General features: G+C 35.4%; 1 protein-coding gene across 2 annotated transcripts in view; it reads right to left on the minus strand.

Moving 5' to 3' along the window:
• Positions 1-13,607, minus strand: part of CTNNA3 (catenin alpha 3) — a 1,753,506-nt gene that overhangs the window by 1,236,016 nt on the left and 503,883 nt on the right. The gene's annotated exons all lie outside the window — the stretch shown is intronic.

The following is a 13,607-nucleotide window of genomic DNA, read 5'->3' on the forward strand; positions in this document are numbered from 1 at the left end:
AGATTAAATCAAAGTATTGTCAGAGAAAAAAAAAAGCTCTTGGATACGTGGAGATTTCTAGAATAAAACATTTATGATTTTTTTTTTAGCTCAAATGGATGAGAAGACATTTAGTTCCGTTTTTTCAATATACAAACTACCTACAAGGCTTTTGCAAAAAAGCTGTCCTTCATTCTTGACTCCTTCCAATCCTGTACCCACTGCATTTAGCTTAATATTCTAAATTGTTAGTATGGGCTGGAAGGACTAGCATGATCCCTGCTCTGCTTCATCTCACACTACACGTTCCTTCAATCTCAGTACTGAAGTCACTCTGACCTTTTATCAGGTCTTCATAGACACTGAGCTCTCTGCCACTGCAGAATGCATAAACAATTATGTTTCTCTAGAATGTGTTTTCCATCTTCACCTCCCCCTAGATACAGCTAAAATCTACTTATCCTTTAGGCCTCTAATATAGAGAGGACTTCCATCATCTCTCCTCCTTTAATTTCAAAGTTGGTTCTCTTTCTTAAGCACCCTGGACATTTCTTTCATTCCTATCCCAGTTTGTACTTATACATTAACTTGGGAGACTATTATTTTATTTCTGTGTCACCAGTAGGTCGTTGGCTTCCAAAGAGCATGGAACATGTCTTGCTAGTTCATCCTTATATCCTCATCTTTTACAAGTTAGGTGCATAACAGATGTCCCATAAATATCGAATGAATGAATCAACTGGATACTAGAGTGATTAAGAGCAGAGGTTCTAGAATCAGGTGGTCTCAGTTCAATCACTGGTTCAACTACATAGAGGTTGTCAATTCTTTCACCTCTAATATAAGAATGATAATAGTAGTATGATTACATAACAATAAGTAAATTATCTAGAACAGATTATCAAATAAATATTAGTGATAATTAATTACTATTAGGACACAGGTAATATTTCATTCATGCCTTATGGTATATATGTTTATGTATGATATATGTATGTATATGTATGTATGTGTGTATATATATAAAAATACACTTATATATATAGGTGTGTATGTATTTTTTCCATTTCTTCTTTTTGTAACTAAATAATCTCATCATATAGATTGTGATATTCTGCTTTATCCATGATTGGTTTCTGTTTCCCTTATCAATAATTTTTTTTCTAAATTTTCCTATTATAAAGTAAAACTTGCAAACTTTGGCATCTCTAGGTCATTTATCATGTCTTATATCATATCATATATTATATCATAATCAGCATAAACAGCACACCATACTATCATTAATCTCCTTATCTCCATTTTTGATTATGAGGTTGAGCCTCACATGGGGCTCCATGCTGACAGGAAGGAGACTGCTTGGGATTCTCTGTCTCCTTCTCTCTCTGCCCCTCCCCCACTTGCACTGTCTGTCTCTCTCAAAATAAATAAACTTAAAAAAAATGCAAACAATGTGTTAGTCTACAAGAAAAGTAAAGAAAAAGAATGAAGCAAAGAACACCAAAGAGTTAATGACATGGGATAAGTCTTGTTTCTCAGGTGATATAGACTGACACTACAAGGAGCAAGAATTCATATCCTTCATCAATATATTAGGAATAAATATTCCTAACAAAATATTAATAGAATTCAGCAGTATAGGAAAAAAATTATACACCATGACCAAGTAAGGTTTATTCCAGAAATGCCAGAATCATTCAATATTTGAAAACCAATCAATTTAATCCACCATATTAACAGACTAAATAAAGAAAACCATTTGATCATGTCAACTGATATGGAAAAGGCATATTTTTTCTTTTGCTTTTTCTATTTTTTTTTTGTTTATTTTTGAGAAAAGAGAGAGAGAGCAGGGGAGGGGCAGAGAGACAGGGAGACAGAGAATCTGAAGGAGGCTCTGCATTGTGAGTGTAAAGCCCAACAATGAGGCTCGATCTCACGAACCATGAGATCATGAGCTGCGCTGAAGTCAGATGCTCAACCGGGCACCCCAGTTAGGCATATTTCTGACAAAATTCAACACCTATCTATTCATGATAAAAACTCAGAAAAGTCGAATAGAATTTTTATATCTTACCATTTTTAATCTACATTAATAATTAATGATAATATCATACTTAATTGTAAAAGACTGAATGCTTTCATCCTGAGATCAGCAAAAAGGCAAAAATATCAGCTCTTACCAGCAAAAATACCAGCTCTAGTATTATTCAACATAATACTAGAAGTTCTAGCCAGTGTAATAAGGTGTGAAAAGTAAATAAAACGCATACAGTTTTAAAAGGAAGAAATAGGGGCGCCTGGGTGGCGCAGTCGGTTAAGCGTCCGACTTCAGCCAGGTCACGATCTCGCGGTCCGTGAGTTCGAGCCCCACATCAGGCTCTGGGCTGATGGCTCGGAGCCTGGAGCCTGTTTCCGATTCTGTGTCTCCCTCTCTCTCTGCCCCTCGCCGTTCATGCTCTGTCTCTCTCTGTCCCAAAAATAAATAAACGTTGAAAAAAAAAAATTAAAAAAATAAATAAAAGGAAGAAATAAAACTGTCCAATCTGTACATGACATAAAAGTCGATGTAGGAAACACCAGGGAACCTACAAAAAACAAAAAACAAACAAACAAAAAAACCTTTAAACTAATAAGTGAATTCAGAAAGGTTACAAGACATAAGATAAACCTATTGTGTTTTTATATACTGGTAATGAACATGTGGAAATTGAAATTTAAAATACAATATTATTTGCAATGCCTAAAAAAAGTAACAACTACGTATAAATCTAACAAAACATGTATGAGACTTGTAGGCTGAAAACAAAGTGCTAATGAAAGAAATCAAAGATTTAAATAAACAGAGAGACATACTGTGTTCATGGGCTGGAAGACTTGGTATATATACCAAAGATGTCAATTCTCCAAAATTGATATAAAATTTGACATAATTCTTTTTTTTTAAGTTTTTATTTAAATTCCCGTTCGTTAGTTTATAGTGTAATGTTTCAGGTGTATAATATGGTGATTCAACACTTCCACACAACACAGGCTGCTCATCACTAATGCACTCTTTAATCCCATCACCTATTTAACCCATCCCCCACTCAACACCCTTCTGGTAACCATAAGTTTGCTCTCTGTAGTTAAGAGTCTGTTTGCCTGCCTCTCTCTCTCTCTCTCTCTCTCTCTCTCTCTCTCTCTCTCTCTTTTCCCCCTTTGTTCATTTATTTCTTAAATTCTACATATGAGTGAAATCATATGGTATTTGTCTTTCTCTGAGTTATTTCACTTAGCATAATACTATCTCTGTCCATGTTGTTGCAAATGGCAAGACTTCATTCTTTTTTATGGCCTAGTAATATCCCATTATATAATACCACATCTTCCCTATCCATTCATCAATTGATGGACCCCTTGGATTGTTTCCATAAATTGGTTATTGCAGATAATGCTGCTATTATCATTGGGGTGCATGTATCCCTTTGAATTAGTATTTTTGTACTCTTCGGGTAAATACCTAGTACTGTGATTGCTACATCATAGGGTATTTCTATTAACTTTTTGAGGAAGCTCCATACTGTTTTCCTAAGCAGCTGCACCAGTTTGCATTCCCATCAACAGTGCAAAAGGGTTCTCATTTCTTCACATCCTCACCAATTCCTGTTGTTTCTTGTGCTGTTGATTTTAGTTGGTGTAACAGGCATCACTGATCATCAAGGAAATACAAATCAAAACTACAGGTTTAACATAATTCTTATCAAAATCCCAGAAAGATCTTTTGTAGATATATATGTGATTATTCTAAAATTTACATGGCAAAGCAAAGGAACTAGAAAAAACTAAAACAACTTTGAAAGAAGAGAATAATCTATGAGGGACAACTAAATGCAATTTCAAGACTTAATATAGAGCTATAGAAATCTATACTGTGTGGTACTAATCAAAAGATAGACAAATAGTTCAATGCCACAGAAATGACAAAGACACAAAAGTAACTTAATGGAGGAAGGATATCCATTTTAACAAATAGTGCAAGAGCAACTGGATATCAATAGTCAAAAAATGAATCTTGAGAAAAGTCTCATACCTCATGAAAATGAACTCAAATGGATCATAAATTTAAAATGTAAATCTAGGGGCGCCTGGGTGGCGCAGTCGGTTAAGCGTCCGACTTCAGCCAGGTCGCGATCTCGCGGTCCGTGAGTTCGAGCCCTGCGTCAGGCTCTGGGCTGATGGCTCAGAGCCTGGAGCCTGTTTCCGATTCTGTGTCTCCCTCTCTCTCTGCCCCACCCCTGTTCATGCTCTGTCTCTCTCTGTCCCAAAAATAAATAAACGTTGTAAAATGTAAATCTAAAAAATAAAACTTTTAAAGAGTATCTTTGGGACCCAGAACTTGAACAGTTTTGGCACAAAATCATAATACATGAAAGAAGAACACTGATAAAATTGACTTTACCAGCTACAGAATATAAGAAAATTTTTGCTAACCCCATATATGAAAAAGTTTTCCTATCTAGAATACATATAGAACTCTCAATAATTAACAGTAAAATACAAACAATCCAATTACAAAATTGGCAAACAACATGATGAGCCATTACACGGAAGAGGATATACAGGTGGCAAATAAGCACATGAAAAGATCTTTAACATCACTAGACATGAGGGAAATGCAAATTAAGATCACAATGAGCAATGACTACACACCTACTAGAATAGCTAAGTTAAAAAAAAAATAGAATACCAAATGCTAGTTGGGGTGTGGAGTAATTACACTCTTTCTTATGGAAATGAAAAATAGTATAGCCAGTCTGGAAAAAAGTTGGGTGGTTTCCTAAAAACTAAGCGTGCATTTACCATATGATCTAGTAATCACACTTCTGGGCATTTATCTCAGAAAAGTGAAAACTGATGTCTACAAAATCCTATACACAACTGTCCATAGAAGCTTTATTTCTAATAGACCCAAACTGGAAAAAACAAAATTGCCCTACAATAGGTATCTGGTTAAATAAAGATGGTACATCCATACCACAGGATACTACTCAGCAATAAAAAAGAATAAACTCAATACACAACTTGGATTTCTAGCGCATCATACTAAGTGACAAAAGCCAGTCTTAAAACATCACATACTTTATGATCCCATTCATAAAATATTTTAGAAAAATAAAATTACAGAAATGAGGATCAGATTAGTATTTTCCAGGGGTTATGGATAGGTGGGGTGAGGGCAGGAAGGGCAGGAAGAAGAGGTTGAGAGGGTAAGTATGAATATAAAGTGGTAGCAAAAGTAGATCTATGTAGTGATGAAATATTTCTGTATCTTTATTGTGGTGGTGGTGGCTACTTGAATCTACACATGTGATAGAACTATACACATAATTTATATCAGTATATCAACTTCTTGGTTTTGATATCATACTATAGTTACATAAGATACAAGCAATGTGGGAACTGGGGAAAAGGTACAGAAAACCTCTCTGTACTACCTTTGCAACTTTCTTTGAATCAATAATTATTTCCAAATAAAAGCTTTTTTTTTTAATTTTAGTTTCTATTCTTTGAGAGGCATTCCTAGAACACTATAATAACCCAAAAATGAGAGAGTATGAGAAGGCTTCCTGGTACAGTATGAACAGCTAATATAAAATAAAAGTAATCATAAAGTAGGTTCAGTTGCTTCTAGTTTACAAGCTTGTACGTTCTATAAAAGGTCAGAAACTAAATAAAATAAGCTATCAATACTTCTAAAGGAGTTGTAAAATTAGGAAGAGCTTCTGTTTTTACAAAAGACAGCATGATTATCATAAATAGTGATCATCATATCTCTACTATGCACCAAAGAAAATAATTATTTTTCTCTCCCCAGTTGTAAGCCAACTGCCATACTTACAATATTGCCAACTTTGTAGGGGTTTTTCGTATTTCTTTTTCTGAGTCCTTGCTACTATACTTAAAATTACCAAGGAGGAAGAGAGACTTAGTAACCACAAGAAGCTGAACAAACATTTGCCTGTGACTGTTCTGCAGCATAAATTATATAATCACTTAGTATTCAATGATTCTGATTCAAGACCACTAAAGAGCAGGTGATCATCATGTACATTTTGAGAATTATCATTTGTGGGTTACCTGGAAAAGTTTCAAAGTCATTTTTAATGCAATTATAGATCTCATTATAGCATAAGTGCACCCAGATACAAATAAGCCTTGTTAAAATGATATTCTACATGAGGGCCACTTCCCTAGTTTTTTGTTTTGTTGTCACATTGGGCACAAGAATCTTAACACCTACAGTTAGGTAAGGTTTACCTACTTCATATCTCTGTTATAAAGATACCTACAGTGGTTTAATTTTTAACACAGGACTTAAAGACTATGAAAGATCTGTGGAGATTAATTAAATCTACACTTCATAATAGGATCCATTAACAGATTTCTCTATATACATCTACTTAGTAATTATCAATTTTATCTTCTTCCTCAAAAAGCTTTTATTAATAACCCTTGACCACTAGAGCTAAAAGAACAGTCTAACTCTTTCCTCTGTACCTTCTAGGTAGTTCCTTAAATTTGGCGTTAGTGTGGTTCTGATTCTTTATGCTCTTCTCCAAGGAAAGTCTTTGACAATCAAATTCTACAGTATTCTGATTATCTATTGCTGTATAGGAAGCCACTCCAAAACTTAATGATTAAAAGCAACAACTTTTTATTCTCTCTCATGGTTCTGAGGTATGACTGAACTCAGCCATGGTTTCACACATTAGGGTTCTACGTAGCTGCGGTCAAGGTTTGACTTCAATTGCAGCCATTATGGGTTGGACATCCAAGATAGCACACTCACAGGGCAGGTAGTTGATGGTGGCTTTTGGCTGAAAACTCAAGCAAAGCTGTCAGCAAGAATGTCTGCCTGGTTTTGGCCTCTCCATGTGGGTTGGGCTTCCTACAACATAGCAATTAAGTTCTGAGAGGGGGTGTCCCAAGACTGAACATTCTAAGAGATTTAGGAATCTGGAAGTTTTTTTATGATATGGCCTTAGAAGTCCCAGAATGTTGCTTCTGCCATATTTAACTGATCAAGCAAGTCATTAAGGCAAGCCCAAGTTCAAGAAGGAGGGTATTAAACTCTATCTAACAATAGAAGAAATGCAGTCATACCAAAAAAGAATATGCGAAGTGGAGATATTATTATGACTATGTTGGAAAATGTAATCTACAACATATAGAAAGTTTTGTTTTTTTCCAGTATACTGGTATGAAATACTAGTTGTCTATTTTTTTTTATTTTTTTTAACGTTTATTTATTTTTGAGACAGAGAGAGACAGAGCATGAACGGGGGAGGGTCAGAGAGAGGGAGACACAGAATCTGAAATAGGCTCCAGGCTCTGAGCTGTCAGCACAGAGCCCGACGTGGGGCTCGAACTCACGGACCCTGAGATCATGACCTGAGCTGAAGTCAGCCGCTTAACCGACTGAGCCACCCAGGCGCCCCCTAGTTGTCTATTTTTACTGGTTGACACTAAAAATGACAACATGATGCTATATAGCTCTTGGTCTCCCTGAGCTAAGCATACTCTTTTTTCTTTTGTTACCTTTTCTAACAGTAGTGGTAGTGTTTCTACCACTTTAATAATGGGCACCAAAAACCATGTGGTGGGAAAGACATTTCTACATAGAGTTTTGCTATCAAATATGGTAGCTACTAACCACGTGCACTACTGAACACTTGAAATGTGGCTCATCCAGGTGTACTATAAATGAAAAATGCACACTGGATATCAAAGACTTAGTACTAAAAAAGCTATAAACTATCTCAATGATAATGTTTATAATTACATTTTGAAATATGTTGCATATGGTTAATTAAATAAAATTTATTATCTTACCTGTTCCTTTTATTATATGTGACTACTAGAAAATTTTAAATTACATATGTCGCTCACATATTATTCTCATTTGCATGATTTTCCATTGGAAAGCACTGGCTCAGAAAAAAAACTAAATCATATTTTCCATTCTGTAGCACAAAAACAGTTCATGGTGTTTATACCATTAAATGGTTTTCAGGCACTTTAATTCATGCTAAATCTTCTGTGAGATACATAAGTACATTCAAAAATCAATATTTTGGTATTTCTATAAAACTGATTGCTTTTCCTGAAATTTAAGTACACATCTCAGATTTAATATATCTACATTTTAATTATATAATTGCAGCAATTAGTTTTACATAAGATTTCAAATTTGCTCACACAGTTTCTCTACAAAAGTAAACTACATGACCCATGATTAAGATCATGTACTAATTATCTATTATGGTTGTAACAAATTAACACAAACTTCACGGCTTAACACCAATTTATTGCCTTTCAGTTCTATAGGTCAACTAGGCTTTGTTTCTTTCAGGAGACCCTAGGTGAGAATTTATTTACTTGCCCATTTGGGTTGTTAAAGATTCAGTCCCTTGTACTTATATGACTGAGATACCTGTTTTCTTGATGTTGTCATCTGAGGGCCATTCCCAGCTACAGAGGCCACCCACATATGTTGGTTCATGGCCCCCTTCCTCCATCTTCCAAGCAGGAATGGTGAATTTACTCTCTCTCATTCTTTGATTCTCTCCTTGTTCTTCCAGATCATCTTTCTCTGATCCATGCAGGAAAGGTTTTCTGCCTTCAAGGCCTCATGTGATTAGATTGGGCCCATTTAATCTAGGAAAAATCTCTCCATCTCAAGGTCCCTGTCCTTAATCACATCTGCAAAGTCTGTAGTACCATGTAAGGTAACATATTCACAGGTTCCACAGATTAGAGTGTGAACATCAAGGGTAGGAGGGAGGGCATTGATCTTCCTACCACTGATAGGAATAACTTTTTTTAAAGATTTTATTTAAGTAATCTCTACACCCAACATGGGCCTCAAATTTACAACCCCAAGATCAAGAGTCGCATGCTCTACTAAGTCAGCCAAGTGCCCCAGCAATAAACTTTTTACAAGGAGATAAAACTTCTTATAGCTATATTCTTCCCATATGTGAATGAAAGAAAAGTAGTTTCAAATGAGGTACAAGGTACTCAGACTGAATCATACTCAAATCCAAATCCACTAGGGTACTAGAAATTTACTTCAAGTTCATATAAATGTCAAAGTGAAACAGTTAAACGCTGCCATAGTACATTAAAGCAAACAACTTTTCAGAAAGAAAATTTTGTCAATCAACAATGTTGGTTGAGTTCCGTCAGAGACAAAGTGTTACAATTATCTCTAAGGAAAACACCTAGTCAAACCTAGTTTCAATTTATCTTCCAGAGGAAAAAAAATGAATAAATTCATGTCAAGAATTCAATAAGCTATTTTGTTGTGGTTATAAGACTTAAATATATACTGTGAAAATTTCTGATGCAAAATAAGGAACCAAAATATGATGGGACAATTTGCAATTTGTATATCACTAACAGTCTTCTCCAATTAATTATTTTTAAAGGTTTTTTTAATGTTTTTTTATTCATTTTTGAGAGACAAAGAGGGAGAGAAAGAGACAGGGAGAGAAAGAAAGAATGTGAGTGGGAAAGGGGCAGAGAGAAAGGGAGAGACAGAATCCCAAGCAGGCTCCACACTGTCAGCGCAGAGCCCAATGCAGGGCTCAAACTCCCGGGTTGTGTTATTATAACCTGAGCTGAAATCAAGAGTAGGGCATTCGGTCAACTGAGCCACCCAGACACTTCATCTCCAATTAATTTTTAAGTGTAGCCAGTAGCCAAGAAAATCAACTACAAGTTGCTTATCCGTGTCTTCACAGAAATAAAGCTAGAGGTTGGTCTTTGATGCTAAATTTATATCACAATGGTAAGATAACATTTTTATTCAGAGGCTACCTACAAATTAATTCAAAAATATGTTTCAATGGTAAAAGATTCTAGTACCAGTTCCAATGTGGCAGGGGAGAGGTTCGCCCATGCCAACAAACAGTGCTCAGTGTATCAGCTGGGTATCCTACATTTCAACTCAATTCTGATAGCAAGAGATTCCATAGGTTAAGAGTTCAGAACTACAGATTTGTCACCACCTCCCCCCTAGCACTTCAGATGCCAATTCGAAGTGCAAGTGTTACCTGTATTTCTGATCAACTGGCTATAAACAAGAGGTTACTACAACCCCCTCCTTGGGTTCAATCAATGTGCTAGAGCAGCTCACAGAACCCAGAGAAACATTTTACTTACTGGATTACTAGGGTATTATTAAAGGATATAACTCAAAAACAACCAAATGTAAGAGATGCATAAGACAAGGTATGTGGGAAGAGGCACAAGATATGTCCTTCTAGTGTGCCACTATTCCTGAATCTCCATGTGTTCACCAATCTGAAAGCTCTCTGAACACCATCCTTTGAGTTTTTATGGAGGCTTCATTAAATAGGCATGATCGATTAAATCACTGGCCATTAGTGATTAAATTCAACCTCCAGCCCCTCTCCTCACCCCAGGAGGTCAGGAGGTAATACTGAGAGCTGTAATCCTCTAATCACATGGTTGGTTTTCCTGATAACCAGCCCTCATCCTTAGGTCCAAAGCCCCCTCATTAATATAACAAAAGATACTTTTATCACTCTCATCACTTATAAAAGTCCAAGGGTTCTAGGAGTTCTATGCCAGAAAACGGGACAAATACCAAACATATATTTCATATTATGAATCACATAATGTGATTATGAATCACAAATAGAAACAAATTTATAAAGTGAAATTGCTAAGGTAATATTATGAGTGACTCATAATTGGTTAGCATTAAAGAAAGGCTTAAATTGAAATCTGACTTGTTTTGAAAGCAAAGAGATTTTAAGTTTATCAAATATTTGAAAGAAACCTATTCCTAAATTTGTAAATACTTAACCTCATATGTCATCTTTCCTTCTTTCCCATACATTTCACCCAAACCAAACGGCTTATATAGTTTCCGACACCAAACGCATAATGTTGATTCCTGCTTTTATGCCTTTGCACAGGCTGTTGCCCCTTTCTGGAATTCCAACCTGTCTGTGCTTCAAAGGCCAGTGTGAGAGCTTTCTTCTTCTCTGTGAAGTTTTCACAGAGGAGTTTACTACTCCCTACTTGGTGCTGTTATTGTATTTACTACTGACTACTATACAATTTTATTGTGCTCTATTTTGCTTACTTATTTGTTTGATTCCCCTTGACAACTAGGATTGTGATTGTTAATACTCAGAAATCACCAGTTCTTAGCACAATATATATAGAAGAATTATGCAATTAGAAACTGCAACAACAGTAATAGAATTTTAATTCAAATTTTATGTGTTAGCAATTATTTATGGCCAATACAGAATCTGTCAATAAAATATGTTAAATTCTTCTTATAATCCTTCATACATATTATCCTATCTACAATACAAATATAGTCACATAATTTCTAGGTGACGAAACATCTAGGTCAGCTTGGAATAGTTCTGACTTAAGCCTTTTGTAGATCAGTGAATACCTGTACTTTTCTTATTTTAGCTTTTCTATTTTTTATTTTATTTTTTAATGTTTTTTAAAAATTTTTAATGTTTATTTGTTATTTTGAGAGAGAAACAGAGAGTCAGCATGGAAAGACAGAGAGAGAGGGAGACACAGAATCTGAAGCAAGCTCCAGACTCTGAGCTGTTAGCACAGAGCCCAAAGCGGGGCTCGAACCCATGAACTGTGAGATCATGACCTGAGCCAAAGTTGGAAGTTTAACCGACTGAGCCACCCAGTTGCCCCTAATTTTTCTTTTTTTTTTTTAATTTAAATTCCAGTTAGTTAACATACAGTGTAATGATAGTTTCAGGTGTAAAATGTAATGATTTAACACTTCAATACGATACCTTGTGCTCATCACAAGTGTACTCCATAATCTCCATCACCTCTTTTTTTCTTTAATTTTTGTTTTATGTTTATTTATATTTGAGAGAGAGAGAGAGAGAGAACAAGCCAGGGAGGGGCAGAGAGAGACAGAGACAGAATCTGAAGCAGGCTCCAGGCTCTGAGCTGTCAGCACTGAACCCAACACAGGGCTCAAACTCAGGAGCATGAGATCATGAGTCAGACACTGTGAGAGCATGAGTTCATGACCTGAACCAGTCAGACGCTTAACTAACGCTTAAGATGAAAGTGATAAAGGAGGGCACCCAGGTGCCCCTCTACCACCTTCCCCCTTCAGGTAACCATCAATTTATTCTGTATATTTAAGAGTCTTTTTCTTAGTTTGCCTCCCTCTCTCTTTTTTTACCCTTTGCTCATTTGTTTCTTAAATTCCACAGATGAGTGAAATCATATGGTACTTGTCTTTCTCTGACTGACTTAATTCGTTTAGCATATTACTCCCTAGGTCCATCCATGTTGTTGCAAATGGCAAAATTTCATTCCTTTTTATGGCTGATTGATATACATATCTTCTTTATCCATTTGTCAGTCAATGGACATTTGGGCTGCTTCCAAATCTTGGCTATTCTAGATAATGCTGCTATAAACATAGGTGTGCATGTGTCCCTCTGAATTAGTATTTTTTGTATTCTTTAGGTAATGCCTAGTAATGCGATTGCTAAATTGTAAGGCAGCTCTAGTTTTAACTTTTTGAGGAAACACCTTACTGTTTTGCTGAGTGGCTGCACCAGTTTGCATTCCCTCCAATGGTTCAAGAGGGTTCCCCTTTCTCCGCATCCTTGTCAACACCTATTGTTTCTTCTGTTGTTGATTTTAGCCACTCTGACACTGTGAGGTAATATCTCATTATAGTTTTGATTTGTATTTCTCTGATGATCACTAATGCTGAGCATCTTTTCATGTGTCCATTGGCTATCTGTATATTTTCTTTGGAGAAATGTCTATTCATGTCTTCTGCCATTGTTTAGGTGTTGAGTTTTATAAGTTCTATTTATTTTGGATACTAACACTTTGGATATCTCATTCACAAATATCTTCTATCATTCCACAGGTTGCCTTTTAATTTTGTTGATTGTTTCCTTCACTGTACAGGAGCTTTTTACTTTGATGTAGTCATGATGGTTTATTTTTCTTTTGTTTCCCTTTCCTCAGGAGTCATACCTAGAAAAAAGTTGGTATAGCCAATGTGAAAGAAGTTACTGCCTGTGTTCTTTTCTACAATAGAAATTTTGTTTGTTGGGAGTTTTTTTTTTAATATTGATTCAATTTCTTTGCTGGTTATTGGTTTGTTCAAGTTTTCTATTTCTTCCTGTTTTAGTTCTGGCAATTTATATGTTTCTAAGCATTTATCCATTGCTTCCAGGTTGTCCAATTTGTTGGCATATAGTTTTTCATAATCTGTGTTTCTGAGTATTAGTTATTTTCCCTCTCTCATTTGTGATTCTATTTATTTAGGTTCTTCATATTTTTGATAAGACTAGCTAGAGGTTTATAAATTTATTGATTTTTTCAAAGAACCTGTTCCTGGTTTCATTATATGTTCTATTGTTTTGTTTTGTTTTTTAGTTTCTATATCATTTTTAGATATATACTGTAATTTGTATTATTTCCTTCCCTCTGCTGGTTTTAGGTTTCATTTGTTTTTCTTTTTCTAGACTCTTTAGGGTGTAAGGTTAAGTTATTTATTTGAGACATTTCTTGCTTCTTGAGGTAGC

The sequence above is a fragment of the Prionailurus bengalensis genome, chromosome D2 (genome assembly GCF_016509475.1).
Source record: "Prionailurus bengalensis isolate Pbe53 chromosome D2, Fcat_Pben_1.1_paternal_pri, whole genome shotgun sequence".
NCBI lineage: Eukaryota > Metazoa > Chordata > Mammalia > Carnivora > Felidae > Prionailurus > Prionailurus bengalensis.